This window comes from Pinus tabuliformis, chromosome J, assembly GCF_031772625.1.
Source record: "Pinus tabuliformis cultivar Carrire ecotype Pingquan chromosome J, CPIR1, whole genome shotgun sequence".
Taxonomy (NCBI): Eukaryota; Viridiplantae; Streptophyta; class Pinopsida; order Pinales; family Pinaceae; genus Pinus; species Pinus tabuliformis.
Window position 1 is genome coordinate 1214944722 of NC_142295.1, and position 18426 is coordinate 1214963147.

Here is an 18426-nt window from a genome sequence, read left to right on the forward strand (position 1 = left end):
GAACCAACCCTATTCAAATTATTTGTGATAGAAAACTATTAGTGTTGCAAGATCTCAAGATAAATCTACTAGAACTACTAGAGATGTCTTAGGCACTAGTCTATAATTAGCCCAGAGACTGTCTCTAGGAGGATTTTCATATCCCCTGAATTACTACTGCTATAGGTGCTAGAATTAGCCACAACATATACATTGTTATTTCTACATGGTATTAGAAAAGGATTCACATTAGAGTAGGAATTTCGAATTTGTTTCTCACAAGGTTTGAATTTGGAGTTCAATGCAACAAGATTTATTCAAAGATGAGAAGATGGGCTTTAATGGACTAAGGCTAGAGTATGATTTGGAAGGAGCCTATAATTTTTCTGCATGGAAGGATCACATGGAGGTGGTATTGGATGATAATAGATTGTTATAATACATCAAGACAGATGTTGAAAAACCAACCAAAATCTGATACCCAAAACCTTGCTCAGTGGAAGAAAGATGAAGCCAAATTAAAGAGAAAAATCTTGGAGGGGGTATAGGAACACACTGTCTCAAATTTCCATGGAAAATAAACTACGTTCACAATGTGAAATCACTGACAAAATGGTTCGATAATAATAGTTACTGTTAGCGCTTGAGATTTCACCCTAGGCTGAGGAAGGTAAACCTTCAAGGCAACATCAAACCATTTCACCTCGTAGCTAGCCCTACGGGGTATGAGAAGGCTCTCTCCGGTCAAACTCGGTAGATCTTTCAATAGGATGAGCTGACCAATCAAAGGTAACACTGATATTAGGCTAGTAAACTGATAAGGAGGGTTGATTTAAAGTTTTTTGGGGTTTTTGGTGGCAATTGGAGGGAGTGCAATTCAGGCTGCGGGGATTGAGCTCAGTTTTTGCAGGTGGGTCTTTGGGGCAAGGTAGGAGTTTGTGCTGATGCCTTTAGCTGAGATGGATGATCAAGGAAGAAAAAAGAGAAGCTAAAGAGGACAAAAAATGACTTTGAATCCTCTCTAGACAGTGGAAAACATAAACATTAAACAAATTTGAAAGCTGAGCATGGCAAGCATGAATTCAAACTTTATCACTTCATTTGTTTAATAAGCTTCAGTAAAGAAAGAGATGGAACACATAAACACACTTACAATTACAATAAGAGAACACACCATCAACACAAGAGTCCACAAGAATCCCAATGATGTCTGCAAAACCCTGGCCTTCCTTTTCCTCAAATTGCAGAGATACAAGTGAAATATACAATAGGAGCTTCTCCCTCAAGAGTCCAACCATGAAAATGAGCAAGAGAAGGCATAATATAGATCATCTAACTCCTTTCCCCACCTCTAGGGGTCGAGCTCAGCTTCCTAGGAGCAGTTTGAACTAATTCTAAACTGAGCACTAGATAATAGGCAGTCAAAACAACTTGCCTCTAAAACTTAGGTAACCCATTCATGCATTTAATATTCACTATTTACATCAAGGAAACTTCTAGAAGTGTTAAAGCAAAGTAAATGTATCCATGTGCCATGAAAATTACCCAACAATCCATCATTTACATGCATTAAGAGTCAACCAAAGTAAAAACAGTGTTTTGCAGGCCGAAATAGTCAAAATGGTGAAATTTCCCTGAGTGGTCGCGCCCCTCCCTTGGAGTGGTCGCGCACATTGGCAGCTGTGGTTGATATGCTTGGAACCTTGAGAAAAGACAATACGGGATATGATTTGAAGCAGTTATTCATTGGAAGTGAAGGTGCCCTTGGCATAGTCACAAAGGTTTCAATTCTTGTACCGCCAAGGCTTTCATCAATAAATCTTTCCTTTCTTGCATGTGGAGATTACTTGAGCTGCAAGAGACTTCTCTCTGAAGCTAAAAGGAAATTGGGAGAGATTATCTCAGCGTTCGAATTTTTTGGATCTTGCTTCTTTGGACATGGCTTTGAATTACTTGGAAGGTGTCAGGAACCCTTTACCTTCTTCAAAGGAGTAATTCTATGTTTTGATTGAGACTACCGGTAGCAACCAGTTGCATGACAAAGCAAAGTTGGATGCCTTTCTGGAGAGTTGTCTTGAAAATAGTCTCATTGTTGATGGTAGTGTGGCACAAGACTACAATCAGATTGCTGCATTTTGGTGAATACGTGAGGGTATTACAGAGGCACTAGGGAGAGCAGGTGCTGTTTACAAATATGATTTATCACTACCTATTCAACACCTATATGAACTTGTTGATGAAATGCGCACGAGGGCATGGTGTGTTTGACACAGCATTCAATTGGTTATGCTCAAACTTTTAGAGTCAGTTGCGAGGGCATTCTACAGGATGGGTGCAATTTTCACCCAGCTTTCAACCCCTGGTTTTTCCTCACCACTTGGAGATGAGACTATTATCCTCATACTGAGACACTTCTGGCCACTCCTTGAACGTATATTAAGTTCTGATCATATGCAAAATGTTTGTTTGTCAATTGCTGTTTGTAAAGCCCTGTCACAAGCTATTCAAGCCTCAGGTCAGAACTTCTTAGCACTGTTAGACCGATTTTGCGTTCACTTTCAAGTGAATGCCACTCTTTCAGAAAACGATTTAGTGGCATGCTGTGGATTTAGATGTGGATCAGGGTGTAATGGTAGTTTTCCATTATCTGCATGGCGTTATTTCAGTCGAAGGGGTGTAGTAATTGATGAGTGTTATCCCTACTTTGACAACGATGGTTGTAATCATCCTGGTTGCGAGCCTTCATACCCAACACCTCGGTGTGTCAAGCACTACAAGGATAATCAAAATTGGTCACACTCCAAGCACTACAGTTCAAATGCATACAGAATCAAATCAGATCCATACAATATAATGGCTGAGGTTTTCACTAATGGTCCGATAGAGGTCTCATTTTCTGTTTATGAGGACTTTGCCCATTATGAAACTGGTGTGTACAAGCATGTCCAGGCTCGTTATTTAGGAAGACATGTTGTCAAGCTGATTGGGTGGACGCAGCAAATACTACAAGCAACAACATAGTCTTGCTCTTGCTACTGATGCCCGCCATGATCTGCGTCTCTCTTTTCCCTCTTTTAAGTGATCGACACACTATTATCGCCTCTACTTAACCTTTCAGAGAGTCGAGACGTCTGTGCCTTGTTCTCTTAAACATCAAATTGATGAATATAGCTAGGCAAAGTTGCTCGGTGGGCGTTTAACTGCCAGCCATAATATCTTTCCGTGACAATCTCTGTTGTGAATTTTTCAATCACTGGAAAGAGCGTCTGCTGGGAAATGAATTTGGGTTTAATGTGAAGATTGCGGATAGGCTACTTCGTTCAAATCTCAACACCTAGTCACTTAGCACCCGGCATTTGTGAAACTCGGATTGCTGGTAAGGCGACAAATGGTTGAGCGAATTGACAGATCACAGTGCGATCTTTTGGAGATTTTGTGGGAATTGCGGGCGATTGTTGGGACTCTTAGTTTAGTTGTCACCATAAGCTGAATCGGTGGAAAATTAGTTTTATTAAAATGGCCAACGCATTTCCAGATTTTGGGGCGCAGTTTGCAAAGTGGCATTCATAGGTTCGTTTGCGTGTCAACAACTTGAATTCGAATCAGGGTAACATGTTTATTCTCCAGGAGAGCTGCACTGATGTATGTATAGTGGCCATGAATGTCGTTCTCAACGGTGGTGATCCCAACTACGTGGCTCCTTTACCATTGGATTTTGTGGCACACAGTTGAGTTTGGGTAGCAATGTCATTAATGACACAATCTCCAGTGGCTCGTTGTCGACTGTGGTTTTCCAGATTTTAATCAACTCTGTGCGCTATCTTTAGGATCGGTTGCAACTGTCAATAGCCTCATATCTTGTACAGTTGACCAAATTAAGACGGCTCTGAACTGTGAAAACGTGCCTCTTGTTTCTTGTTTCCATCTGCTCTATTTTTATGGCTTTAGTTAAAACAGCGCCCCTGTTTTGGGCAGCATTTTTTTTATTTATTGTATTAAAAATTCATTTTGTAAAGGAGAGGGGAGATTTTCTGAGTGCTGAGTGCTGGAACAGAGCTTTCATTGTACAGTTTTTGGCAGAGAATTTAATGGAATTTCACAGCTCTGTTTGCTGAGATTCATGTGGTATGACAATTTAACATTAGTTTTTCCTCTGTTACATATGTAAACTGTTATGTTTCATTTCATTTCATGATCATTTCTAGCTGAACAAATGAAGTGTTTAGGTAGGAATTCATAGTATTATATGCTCCTCCTATAAGTTTGTTCACGTTCGATGTTTTCTTCTGTTTGACAAGGATTCATCTCCTATGCCCTTGTCAGCTCCTCACCAGTCTTGCCATCTCATTTAAAATCTAGATTTGGTGTTAAATTGCTTGCCTACCTTGCCTCAGTTGATAATCTGTGTAGTCATTATATTTCTCTGTTCAAGCTGTGATTTTGCCCATGCAGCCCAGAAAAGCCCCGTCATTTAATTAAAAACCCCAAATCAAACTTCCTTATCAGTTTACTAGCCTAATATCTGTGTTACCTTGTGGGTCATCTCGCCATTGAAGATTTTATTGAGATTGACCGGAGAGAGCCTTCTCATACCCCGTAGGGCTAGCTACGAGGTGAAATGGTTTGATGTTGCCTTGAAGGTTTACCTTCCTCAGCCTAGGGTGAAATCTCAAGCGCTAACATACCGGCGACCATACTGGGGAGAACAAACTTGTCTGTGGATTGAGGTGTTTGTTTCATAAGTCTTAGACGGAGCCTGAAGTTATGCCAGGTAGCCTTCGAAAACGTTCTTGTTTTACATCAGCGTTAGTAGATAAACACTACTTCAGTCAATCTCCGTGAGCTTGTGAATACAGCACTTCATTTGAATTTTACCCCAGTACATGCAATCAAGATACAGATCTGATGCTGATGGTGGATAGCTGTCAGACACTCATGCAGGCTGAACCATTCACCCGGCGACTCCAATTCGATCCAGACATTCCAGTGCCTGTTGATTCATTCATGCAATGGAAGGGTATGTGGCAGACCCTGCCCTGTGTGAAGCTGTAGAAGAAATAAGAAATTTATTAGCAAATACTGAATTTGATGAAGATGTTTTCAGTGCCTTGATTCAATGCTTGAAATCTTTAAAGGTCTTCAAAATTGAATTGTGTGAGTTAATTGTGGAAAGAATTGAAGATGAGATTCAATGGTTAGATGAGCAGATCCACTCTTATGATTTCCAAGACCCTAAAAAGTTTTTGGAAATCCTTCCTCCATCGAAACAAGAAATAACAGATTTGCCTATAGATGTATACATTGACAATGTGCAGCTGGAAGTATGCATCACAGAGTTGGGGCAGCCAACAGAGTCCGGCTTCCGTGATCCTATTGCGGCATACATGGACATGTTTTTCAGTTTGATTGACAGATCAGACTGTCTTTTCCGCGACCAGGCTCAGTACGTGCATGAAGGGTTGCCGGCAATTGCATCTGTGTTCTGACGGAAGCATTCTCGAGCTACGTCATTCTCAGGTTTACTTGAATGGTTAATTTGGCATTTTAGTATTACCTGATCTAGTGTTTGTACAGCAAAGTAGGGTAGCTTTGTAAATAAATAAGCAGCCATAAGGGCAGCATCTGGTTTTAGTTTGCTTGAAGATTGTTTGAGTTCAGTTTCAGTTTGAAAATTAAGTCAAGAGTTGTGTCGATGATGACTCCATTGCCCAATGGGTGGAGGCACTGTCTGCTCTCCCAAAGTTCTGCGGTTCTTGGCACCTCCAGGAAGCTGCAGCTGCCATCCCAAATGGAGCCGATGTTAGACTCCGTCTCATGTCAGAGATTGATTCTTCTTCAAAACCCTGTTTTGAAGAAGAAATCATTAATGTGTTGTTTAAATTTGTGTAATTTATTCTCTAGCTCTTCAAAAGGGAGCAGCGACTTCAAAGCTCCTATGTCTGCAAAAGCACAAAGAAAACAAATTCAGCATGAGGCTTATGAATAAACGACAGCCCTTTCAATCGGCATGCAAGTCTTTTTGGTTTTTTCATTTTCCTCCACTTCCAGAGCTAGAAAGTTTATATGATTCCCAGACAAGATCTTATGGAACTGCAGCTACGAAAATACAGAGAAATCCTTCCTTTTCTATGATAGAAGCTAGAGATATTCTTCATTTTCAAAATATACTTGGAGAGAAAAATGTCATTCAGTATAAAGATGAATTGGCTACGGAAAATCATGATTGGATGAGGAAATATAAGAGTTCAAGCCAACTCCTACTTCGTCCTAGGAACACTGAAGAAGTCTCACAGATCCTAAAATATTGTAATTCAAGATGTCTAGCAGTTGTTCCACAAGGTGGTAATACTGGCCTCGTGGGTGGGAGTGTCCTTGTTTTTGATGAGGTGATTGTTAATCTGGGGTTGATGAACAACATAATTTCCTGTGATAAGGTTAGTGGCATCTTGGTTTGTGAAGCTGGTTGCGTCCTGGAGAATCTTGACACATTTGAGCTGATCAGGGGTATATGATGCCCATTGACCTCGGTGCAAAAGGTAGCTGTCAAATTGGTGGAAATATTTCCATAAATGCAGGGGGCATATGTCTTTTTCGATATGGGTCTCTTCGTGGAAATGTTCTAGGGCTTGAAGTTGTTCTTGCAAGTGGCACTGTGGTTGATATGCTTGGAACCTTGAGAAAAGACAATACGGGATATGATTTGAAGCAGTTATTCATTGGAAGTGAAGGCACCCTTGGCATAGTCACAAAGGTTTCAATTCTTGTACCACCAAGGCTTTCATCAATAAATCTTGCCTTTCTTGCATGTGGAGATTACTTGAGCTGCAAGAGACTTCTCTCTGAAGCTAAAAGGAAATTGGGAGAGATTATCTCAGCGTTCGAATTTTTTGGATCTTGCTTCTTTGGACATGGCTTTGAATTACTTGGAAGGTGTCAGGAACCCTTTACCTTCTTCAAAGGAGTAATTCTATGTTTTGATTGAGACTACCGGTAGCAACCAGTTGCATGACAAAGCAAAGTTGGATGCCTTTCTGGAGAGTTGTCTTGAAAATAGTCTCATTGTTGATGGTATTGTGGCACAAGACTACAATCAGATTGCTGCATTTTGGTGAATACGTGAGGGTATTACAGAGGCACTAGGGAGAGCAGGTGCTGTTTACAAATATGATTTATCACTACCTATTCAACACCTATATGAACTTGTTGATGAAATGCGCACGGGGGCATGGTGTGTTTGACACAGCATTCAATTGGTTATGCTCAAACTTTTAGAGTCAGTTGCGAGGGCATTCTACAGGATGGGTGCAATTTTCACCCAGCTTTCAACCCCTGGTTTTTCCTCACCACTTGGAGATGAGACTATTATCCTCATACTGAGACACTTCTGGCCACTCCTTGAACGTATATTAAGTTCTGATCATATGCAAAATGTTTGTTTGTCAACTGCTGTTTGTAAAGCCCTGTCACAAGCTATTCAAGCCTCAGGTCGGAACTTCTCAGCACTGTTAGACCGATTTTGCGTTCACTTTCAAGTGAATGCCACTCTTTTAGAAAACGATTTAGTGGCATGTTGTGGATTTAGATGTGGATCAGGGTGTAATGGTAGTTTTCCATTATCTGCATGGCGTTATTTCAGTCGAAGGGGTGTAGTAATTGATGAGTGTTATCCCTACTTTGACAATGATGGTTGTAATCATCCTGGTTGCGAGCCTTCATACCCAACACCTCAGTGTGTCAAGCACTACAAGGATAATCAAAATTGGTCACACTCCAAGCACTACAGTTCAAATGCATACAGAATCAAATCAGATCCATACAATATAATGGCTGAGGTTTTCACTAATGGTCCGATAGAGGTCTCATTTTCTGTTTATGAGGACTTTGCCCATTATGAAACTGGTGTGTACAAGCATGTCCAGGCTCGTTATTTAGGAAGACATGCTGTCAAGCTGATTGGCTGGACGCAGCAAATACTACAAGCAACAACATAGTCTTGCTCTTGCTACTGATGCCCGCCATGATCTGCGTCTCTCTTTTCCCTCTTTTAAGTGATCGACACACTATTATCGCCTCTACTTAACCTTTCAGAGAGTCGAGACATTTGTGCCTTGTTCTCTTAAACATCAAATTGATGAATATAGCTAGGCAAAGTTGCTCGGTGGGCGTTTAACTGCCAGCCATAATATCTTTCCGTGACAATCTCTGTTGTGAATTTTTCAATCACTGGAAAGAGCGTCTGCTGGGAAATGAATTTGGGTTTAATGTGAAGATTGCGGATAGGCTACTTCGTTCAAATCTCAACACCTAGTCACTTAGCACCTGGCATTTGTGAAACTCGGATTGCTGGTAAGGCGACAAATGGTTGAGCGAATTGACAGATCACGGTGCGATCTTTTGGAGATTTTGTGGGAATTGCGGGCGATTGTTGGGACTCTTAGTTTAGTTGTCACCATAAGCTGAATCGGTGGAAAAATTGTTTTATTAAAATGGCCAACGCATTTCCAAATTTTGGGGCGTAGTTTGCAAAGTGGCATTCATAGGTTCGTTTGCGTGTCAACAACTTGAATTCGAATCAGGGTAACATGTTTATTCTCCAGGAGAGCTGCACTGATGTATGTATAGTGGCCATGAATGTCGTTCTCAACGGTGGTGATCCCAACTACGTGGCTCCTTTACCATCGGATTTTGTGGCACACAGTTGAGTTTGGGTAGCAATGTCATTAATGACACAATCTCCAGTGGCTCGTTGTCGACTGTGGTTTTCCAGATTTTAATCAACTCTGTGCGCTATCTTTAGGATCGGTTGCAACTGTCAATAGCCTCATATCTTGTACAGTTGACCAAATTAAGACGGCTCTGAACTGTGAAAACGCGCCTCTTGTTTCTTGTTTCCATCTGCTCTATTTTTATGGCTTTAGTTAAAACAGCGCCCCTGTTTTGGGCAGCATTTTTTTTTATTTATTGTATTAAAAATTCATTTTGTAAAGGAGAGGGGAGATTTTCTGAGTGCTGAGTGTTGGAACAGAGCTTTCATTGTACAGTTTTTGGTAGAGAATTTAATGGAATTTCACAACTCTGTTTGCTGAGATTCATGTGGTATGACAATTTAACATTAGTTTTTCCTCTGTTACATATGTAAACCGTTATGTTTCATTTCATTTCATGATCATTTCTAGCTGAACAAATGAAGTGTTTAGGTAGGAATTCATAGTATTATATGCTCCTCCTATAAGTTTGTTCGCGTTCGATGTTTTCTTCTGTTTGACAAGGATTCATCTCCTATGCCCTTGTCAGCTCCTCACCAGTCTTGCCATCTCATTTAAAATCTAGATTTGGTGTTAAATTGCTTGCCTACCTTGCCTCAGTTGATAATCTGTGTAGTCATTATATTTCTCTGTTCAAGCTGTGATTTTTCCCATGCAGCCCAGAAAAGCCCCGTCATTTAATTAAAAACCCCAAATCAAACTTCCTTATCAGTTTACTAGCCTAATATCTGTGTTACCTTGTGGGTCATCTCGCCATTGAAGATTTTATTGAGATTGACCGGAGAGAGCCTTCTCATACCCCGTAGGGCTAGCTACGAGGTGAAATGGTTTGATGTTGCCTTGAAGGTTTACCTTCCTCAGCCTAGGGTGAAATCTCAAGCACTAACAGTTACCACGAGAATATAGTGCTCAAGGATAAACTTTGAAGTATCAAGATGCAGAAGAATGACACTATTCTGCAGTATTTGAGCAAGTTCACAATATGTAGTGATGAACTTGGCGGGGTCAATGTTAATTTTCCTGAAGAAGAATTGGTAAGCCTAGCCCTTCTAGGCCTTCCCAAGAGTTGGCATAGCTATAAATATTCAGTGAATGGGAGGGAGAAACTAACGAATTAGGATCGCTTAAGGTATGATTTGGTACCGAGAAAATATGGCGGAATACTAGAGATGGGACTTCATCATGTTAGAGTTAGTGTTTGCATACTTCCATCAGTGATCAAAACTCCTCTTTTATATCATGTTAGGGTCCCATTCTGAAATTTTTGTGATTCCACCTAGGTCCTCATTCAAAAATTTATTCATTGATGGTATCCCTAGTCAAAAACCTCACTCTCCCTCAAAAATATATTCTTGTGGGCCCACCTTCATGCCTTACTGAGCATACATCAATTATGAAAGTTTATTTCATCATGTCTCTATGTCAGTCAAGTCACCATGAAGTTTGCTCACTCAAGGTTTTCATTAGGTCTCTAGGTTTCATTTTTTCAAGGTCCAATAAAACTCCATTTCACTGCATAAGGCCAACAAAAGTATAAGAGTGAACACCAATAATATCCCTTTTTCATGTAAAGAGGATTTGCAAACATGTGAAGATGCTTTCCAAAGTTCTATTTTTAATTTCAAGTATGAGTTTCATCCCTAATTGTAATTTTATTCCAAAAACATATATGTATTTCTACTTTTTTTATATTTGTGTAATTTTATGTAATAAGTTACTTTTCCGAAAGTCGCCAACTCAGTCCCACATGCCAACTACACATTAAATGTCAAAAAAAAAAGTGTCTACTCCAGCAATTGATCAATCTGTAAAGCAAAAGCACAAGGTAAAAGGGTATTAGTGCAATGTTTCAAAAGCACTTTCAAAACATTAGCAAATGGGTTTTAAATCAACAAAGTAAAATGCTATCAAGTATTTAAATCCTTCAAGACATCCATTTTCCCCTCATTTTCTCTTGTCATGGTCGAACAACCTCAACAAAGGAGAAATTTTCGAGTTTGATAGGTAAAACCAGCAAAACAGAGTTTTTGTTGTGCGTTCCAATGTCATGCTACGTGTTTGACCAAGAGGGAATGTTTCTATTATACGTTGCGCGTTTCTATTATATGTTTCATGTTTGACCAGTGAAAGGGTTTGTTTTAGTTGAACTTTGTGTGTTTGACCAGGGTTGCTCTCTAGCCTCTAAAACCAAGTGCCATTGCCTCTGAAGCTTCAGTTCAGTTGTTCTCTTCCTCCAGCAAGTAAGTAGCCCTGAAGTATACCCTCGTTTCATTTCACATCTCACAACTTCATGGTTAAGTCTCTTGAATGAAATTTCGAGTCTTCAAACCTACAAACCCTAGTTTCATTCCCACACCTCTAATTTCACACCCTAATACTTCTATCCCTTTCCCATACCCCTATTAAACCCTTTCCCAACCCTCATATCATTTCACTATCTCCCAAAGCCTTCTATTCCCAAAACCCTAAGACCTAGGTGTTCTATTTACCTAGGCTCCCAAAACCCCTAACCTATAATAAAATTCCCTATCCCAAATCCCTTTACATTCCCACTCCCTGTTACTTCCCTTAAACCAGAAACCCCTTCCCTCATCTCCCTGAATTTCCTCACACCATTCCTAACTCCCTACACCTACATTCCACTATCATTTCATCTCCCTAGGGTTTTAAAATCAAGACACCATGTCAAAAGAATAAAACAGAAGTTCTAGTGAAGAGGAAAGAAAAGGGAGGAAGTCAAACAAAGGAGGGAGAATCCTTAGATTTGAGCCAAGAAATACTAATGAACTCATGGCATCTCCCATGACTATGACATATTTCAAACATCTAGGATGTTTTGAATTCTATGAGAAAGTACAAAAGGTCCAATATCATCCTATGTTGAGTAGAATGTTCGTCTCCAATCTCCATGACAACTAGGTAACCCTTGCTTGTTGGGTGTGGATCCTGATTATCTTCTTTATTCAAAGATATCACTGCATTAGACCCCAGTTTGTAATGTGGCGGCAACACCGCCTGTAATATTTGTGCTGCATGGGGGGTCTAAGGGGGCTCGTTCATTAGTAGGAGATCTGGCAGTAGAAGTTATGTTTAATTTAGGGTTTTCTCCCTATAAGGAAACCCCTCACTATATATGAGGGAATTGTATTGCGTTCATGTAGACCTATATTCTAAGTGAGAAAGAGAGAGGATATTGTGTGAGAGTGAAGAGAGAATTACAATGGATCTATTGTAGGTTGTATCTCTTCAGTTTGTTGGATAATATAAAAGGAAGGACTAGTTGTTTCGCATGGATGTAGCCAAAATTGGCTGAACCATGTATATTTGTGTCTCTCTTGTTTTATGTGCTTTCTGTTTTTATATTTCTGCAATATATTTTATTTGTTCCATTGCTCTGTAATATATAATTTTCTAACAACTGGTATCACATTCGAAGGTCTATTTGGCTGATAAACATGCGGGAGAGAAGGGTTCCTGGTTCGAGTGGGAGCAATGGCGGAATATGGTAGGTTTAGGTTCGAAAAATTTAATGGCTAAAACTACCAACTGTGGAAGATGCAAATGGAAGATTATTTGTACCAGAAATATTTGTACCAACCATTGAATGGAAAGGCTAAGAAGTCAACGAGTATGATAGAAATAGAATGGGATATTCTCGACAGAAAGGCACTTGGAACAATATGGTTGTGCCTAGTGGCGTTGGTAGCATTTAATATTTCAAAGGAAACAACAACAGATGGTTTAATGTCGAAATTGGCAAAAATATATGAAAAACCCTCAGCCTCAAATAACGTATTTCTTATGAAGCATTTATTTAATATGAAAATGTCAGAAGGTGGATCTGTTGCTGATCATTTAAAAGAATTTAATACAGTTACCAGTCAATTAAGTTCTATAGGGGTAACTTTTGATGATGAAGTTAGGGCTCTGTTATTTCTATGCTCATTGCCAGAAAGTTGGAATGGTTTAGCTATGGCCATTAGTAACTCTGTCTCTGGATCTAGTACTTTAAAGTTTGATGATATTGTCGATGCAATCCTTAGCAAGGAAATACGACGGAAAAGCTCCGGTGAGACATTAGGTAATGCTTTGACTGTAGAAACTAGAGGAAGAAAAATGGAAAGAGGAAAGAGCCCAGGATATTGCAGTAAGTCAAGGAAAGGAAGATCCAAGTCCAGATCGGGGATAGTGTGCTAGAAATTTTGGAAGAAAGGACACCTAAAGAAAGAATGCAAGTCTTGGAAGGGAAAAGAAGGAGACACGCAACAAGAAAACAATCATGAAGTGAATGTGACAGGTGATGTGTTGCAATATGCTTTGATTCTTTCATTAGAAAATATTATTTATGCCTGAGTGGTAGATTCAAGGGCCTCATTCCATGCCACACCTGATAGGAAACACTTTCATGATTATGTTCATGGAGACTTTGGCCAGGTTCAATTAGGTGATGATAAACCCTGTAAAATCATTGGAATGGGTACAGTTTTCATAAAACAACATAATGGAAATCAATGGCTATTGAAGGAGGTAAGGCATGTACCAGATCTGAAGAAAAATCTAATTTCAACAGGGCTATTGGGAGGTGAAGGCTATGTAACTACTTTTATAGATAAAACCAGGAAGGTCACTAAAGGAGCCCTGGTAATAGCAAAAGGAGAAAAGGTTGGTACATTGTATTTATGCAATGGCATTTCTAATTTTGTTAATGCTTTAACATCTATAGGAGAAGATACGACATTGTGGCATCATAGGCTCAGGCACATGAGTGAGAAGGGGATGCAGATTCTTCACTCAATAAATTTGTTCCTAGGTTTGAAGCATTTTGATTTAAAATTTTGTGAGAATTGTGTTTATGGAAGATAGAAGAGAGTTAGATTCCTCAGAGTTGGGAAAGAAAAGAAGAGCAAAAAATTAGAGCTTGTGCATATAGATGTATGGGGACCTACTCAGGTATCATCTCTCAATGGGTCTCATTATTATGTTACTTTTATTGATGATGCAACCAGAAAAACTTGGATTTATTGTATTTGAAATAAATACGATGTATTTGATACTTTCAAGAAATGGAAAGCTTTGGTTGAAAATGAGACAAGAAAAAGGTTGAAGTGTCTCAGATCAGACAATGGAGGTGAAAATTGCAGCAACGAATTGGATAGGTATTGCTTAGAGAATGGACTTTGCAGAGAGAAGATAGTTCCAAGAACACCATAGGAAAATGGTGTGTCAGAAAGGATGAATAGGACAATCATGGAGCGTACAAGGTGCATGAGATTGCATGCAGGATTTCCTTTACAATTTTGGGAAAATGTTGTAGATATTGTTGTTTATCTAATAAACAGAGGGCCTTCGAGTTCCTTGGATGATGATATTACAGAGGAGGCATGGACTGGTAAAAAGGTAAACTACTCATTTTTAAAGACTTTTGGTTGTGAAGCCTTTGTCCACATTAATAAAAAAAATAGAACAAAGCTTGAGGAAAAATTAAAGAAATGTACCTTTATTGAATACGGTGTTAATGATTTTGGTTATTGCTTTTATGATTATGAAAAACAAAAAATCATTAGGAGTAGAGATGTCCTATTAAATGAAAAGGTTTTGTATAAGGATCAGATGCAGGAAAAGAAACAGGAAAAAGAAAACAGAGAATACATAGTGCTTGATGAGATCACAGAAAAAGTGAAGGTGCCTAGAAATCATAATGATCAACAGCCAAAACAACAGCAATGACAACAAAAAAATGCACTTCAAACACCTAAAAGTGGTGTTAAAATATCTAGCAGGATAAGTATACCCCCTGAATGATACTCTCCTTCATTATATTATGTATTGTTGACTGATTCTGGTGACCAGAATGTTATGAAGAAGCAATGCAAGTAGAAACCAGGAAGAAGTGGGAGCAAGCCATGAAAGAAGAGATTGACTCCTTAGCACATAACCAGACTTGGGACTTTTTCAGGTTCCCTGTAGGTAAAACAACATTGTAGAATAAATGGGTTTACAGGTTGAAGGAAGAAGATGGGGGTAGAAAAAGGTATAAAGCTAGACTTATGGTGAAGGGGTTTGCACAGAAAAAGGTATAGAATTTGATGAGATATTTTCTCTTGTTGTTAAAATGACTTCAATCAAAACTATTTTAAGTCTAGTAGCAGATGAAGATTTGCATCTTGAGCAGTTAGATGTAAAGACAACCTTTCTCCATGGGGATTTAGAGGAAGAGATATGTATGCAACAACCACAAGGATATGAGGTAAAAGGGAAGGAGAAACTAGTGTGCAGGTTGAAGAAGAGCTTGTATGGCTTAAAACAGGCTCCAAGGTAGTGTTATCTAAAATTTGACAGGCTTATGTCTAAACAAGGTTATACTAGATGTCACTCTGATCATTGTGTTTATCTCAAAAGGCAAAATGATGGCAGCTATATTATATTGTTATTGTATGTAGATGACATGCTTGTTGCAGGTTCTAACATGCAGGAAATAAATGTGCTCAAAAGAAAATGGGTGAACTCATTTGAAATGAAGGATTTGGGTGCTCCAAAACAAACCCTTGGTATGAGAATAACTAGAGACAGGAAGAATCAAAAATTAACATTGTCTCAAAGTGAATACATAGAAAAGGTATTGAAAGATTTAATACGAAGAATGAAAAACTAATTAGTATACCTTTGGATAGCCATTTCAAACTAAGTAAGGAGGTGCGTCCCAAGACTCAGGAAGAAATAGATTATTTGTCTAAAGTTCCATATACATCAGAAGTTGGAAGCTTAAAGCCTTAATGTATGCAATGGTCTGCACAACGCCTGATATTGCACATGCACTGGGAGTTGTAAGCAGGTACATGAACAATCCAGGAAAAGAACATTGGATGACAATGAAGTGAATTCTTAGGTATTTGAGAGGTACCACAAATCAAGCATTATTCTTTGGTGGTTCAAACATTGCTCTACAGGGATATGTTGATGCAGATATGGTGGGTGATAGAGATAACAGGAGGAGCACCATAGGGTATGTGTTTACTATAGGTGGAACAACTTTCAGTTAGGTTTCAAAACTACAAAGTGTTGTCGCACTCTCAAAAATAGAAGCAGAGTATGTTGCTGCTATAGAGGCTAGTAAAGAAATGGTTTGGTTACAAAGGTTTTTGGATGCATTGGGTAAGAAGTAGGAGTTGGGTAGGTTATACAGTGACAGTCAGAGTGCCATACATCTTGCAAACAACTATGTGTTTCATTCCAAGAGTAAACATATACATCTCAAGTACCATTTCATACGTTCAATGTTGGAAGATGGACAGTTGAAGCTGGAAAAGATAAACACTAGCCAGAGTCCTGCAGATATGTTAACAAAAGTTGTAACTAGGGAGAAATTGATATTCTATTGAGTTTCAATTGGTCTTCAAGTATCATGAAGAAGATGAGAAATAGCCAGGTCCAAAGTGGAGTCATTGTCTAGCAAATGAAGGAACGACGAACTCGCTATGATCAGTCTCCAAGTGGGAGATTGTTGGGTGTGGAGCCTGATCATCTTCTTTATTCAAAGGTATCACCGCATTGGACTCCAGTTCGTAATGTGGTGGCAATGCTGCCCGTAATATTTGCACTACAAGGGGGGTCCAGGAATGTGAACTTGATTTGCAAATTTTAATAGCTTGAAGCCCAAGACAAAGGTCCCACTAATGAATTGTCATGAATGCAAATGGAAGGAAGGTTAGGTTTTGATGTTATGTGTTGGGTGTAGAGCCTGATTATCTTCTTTATTTAGAGGTATCGCCACATTAGACCCCAATTCATAATTTGGGTGCAATGCTGCCCATAAAATGTATGCCGCCAGGGGGGTCTAGGGGGAGGCAATAGTGATTATTTGGAGCCCCCCCCCCCCCCGGCAAGGGATCGAGGGGAGTGCCCCTGAAGCTAAAAATAGACGAAAAATTTCCTTGTAAAATGTTTTAATTTCGTAGTCAATCTAGGCCATTCATTAGGCAGAGATCTAATGGTAGAACTTATGTTTAATTTAGGGTTTTTTTTTTTCCCTAGAAGGGAACCCCTCGTTATATATGAGGGAATTATATTGCATCTATGTAAACATATATTCTGAGTGAGAAAGAAAGAGGAGATTGTGTGAGAGGGAAGAGGGAATTACAACGAATCTGCTATAGGTTGTATCTCTTCAATTTGTTGGATAATATAAAAGGAAGGACTAGCTGTTTCCCGTGGACGTAGCGCAAATTGGGCGGGCGAACCACATATATCTGTGTCTCTCTTGTTTTATGTGTTTTCTATGTTTATATTTCTGCAATATATTTTATGTGTTCCATTTCTCTGTAATATATACTTTTCTAACATTGCTGGTGTCACTTTCACTGTATCCACTGCCATCATATCAGCTACCACTGGAATCCCAGATGTTGGGGAAAAATGGTTTAAGAAAACAGACTTGGAGGAGCATTACTATGAGCCCTATATTAAACCTAGATACAAAAATGATAGAAAGAGGTTGTTTCCTTTCTCTTACCTCCTAGATAGATATGTTTCCATGATGAAAATCATCATGAGATACTTTACTTGTGAAGGAAGGTTTTCCAGACTGTATACCTATCATATTCAACTACTCATGCATTTCACAAGGGTTAAGATGCTCAACATACCTTATTATCTCTTCTAGAGCATTGACAAGATGGCATATATTGTCCAAAAAGAGAATATGAGCATCAAATGAGGAGTATTTTCCACCACTCCCTCATCAAAATTATTGTCCTCCATCACCTCAAACATTGGAACATTTCTTGGAGTACCTTCATTTCCAATGACATATTCACTAATTCATCTACTTAGAATGTTCAAAGTATTTCTTCGTCATCTCACCCTTCCACCTCCATTCCTCCATCTCAGCCCATATATCATTCATCATCATCTGATAAGTCACTCTCACCATCTCCTCCATCATCACCATTTCAGGAGCATATTCATCCACCTAACAGAGATGAAATCAGGGAGCAGGAGCAGATTGATCAGGTTAAAGTTATCAAGCCTAAAGGGGCTGATTTGGGCACTTTGACACACACTTATCAGAGAGGCCATAAGCAGGTCTTTTCCCCACAGATTGTGGGAGGGTGCTTTCCTTCTTCATCGGCAAAGCATATATAGAAGGGCAAGGAAAATATTACAGAGGCAGAGATCAAACATGAGGAGGAGGACCTCCATGAGACAGAGCAGGATTTTGACTTGGTTGACCTAGGTGAGCATGATGGCAGTGAGAGCACAAGAATTGTCATCAAAGAAAAAGATGCACTCATCAAGGAGCTCCAGATCAACCTAGAGAGGGAAAAATACATCATCTCATATTATGAGTAGGAAAATAAGCAGCTTGAGGCCAAACATGAGGTCATGGAGATTTAGCTCATCAAAGCAAAGAAAGAAGCAATGAAAGCCAAGGCATTGCTTGATGAGGCCTATGATAGGTATAGTGAAACTGAAGAAGAGCAAGAACCTAGAAGAAGACCTAGAACTAGAGGGCTGAAAAGAGCTCTAGAACTAGAGAAACAAAAAGAGGTTGAGCTTGTTAATAAGTTCCCATGGAATGAGCAATTTTCCATCTTGATCGATGAGAACCGGGAGCATTGGCTTGATAAGGTCAATCAACATTTAGAGAAGCTCCTAGACAAAGCCAATCAGCAAAATGAAATTC

General features: G+C 39.3%; 2 pseudogenes; both read left to right on the plus strand.

Annotated features, from left to right (window-relative positions):
• LOC149231507 (D-2-hydroxyglutarate dehydrogenase, mitochondrial-like) overlaps positions 1 to 7217 on the plus strand; it is a 29139-nt pseudogene extending 21922 nt beyond the window's left edge.
• A 60-nt stretch (positions 7218 to 7277) lies between these two features.
• Positions 7278 to 7970, plus strand: LOC149231508 (cathepsin B-like protease 3 pseudogene; annotated as a pseudogene).
• The last annotated feature ends 10456 nt before the right edge of the window (positions 7971 to 18426 follow it).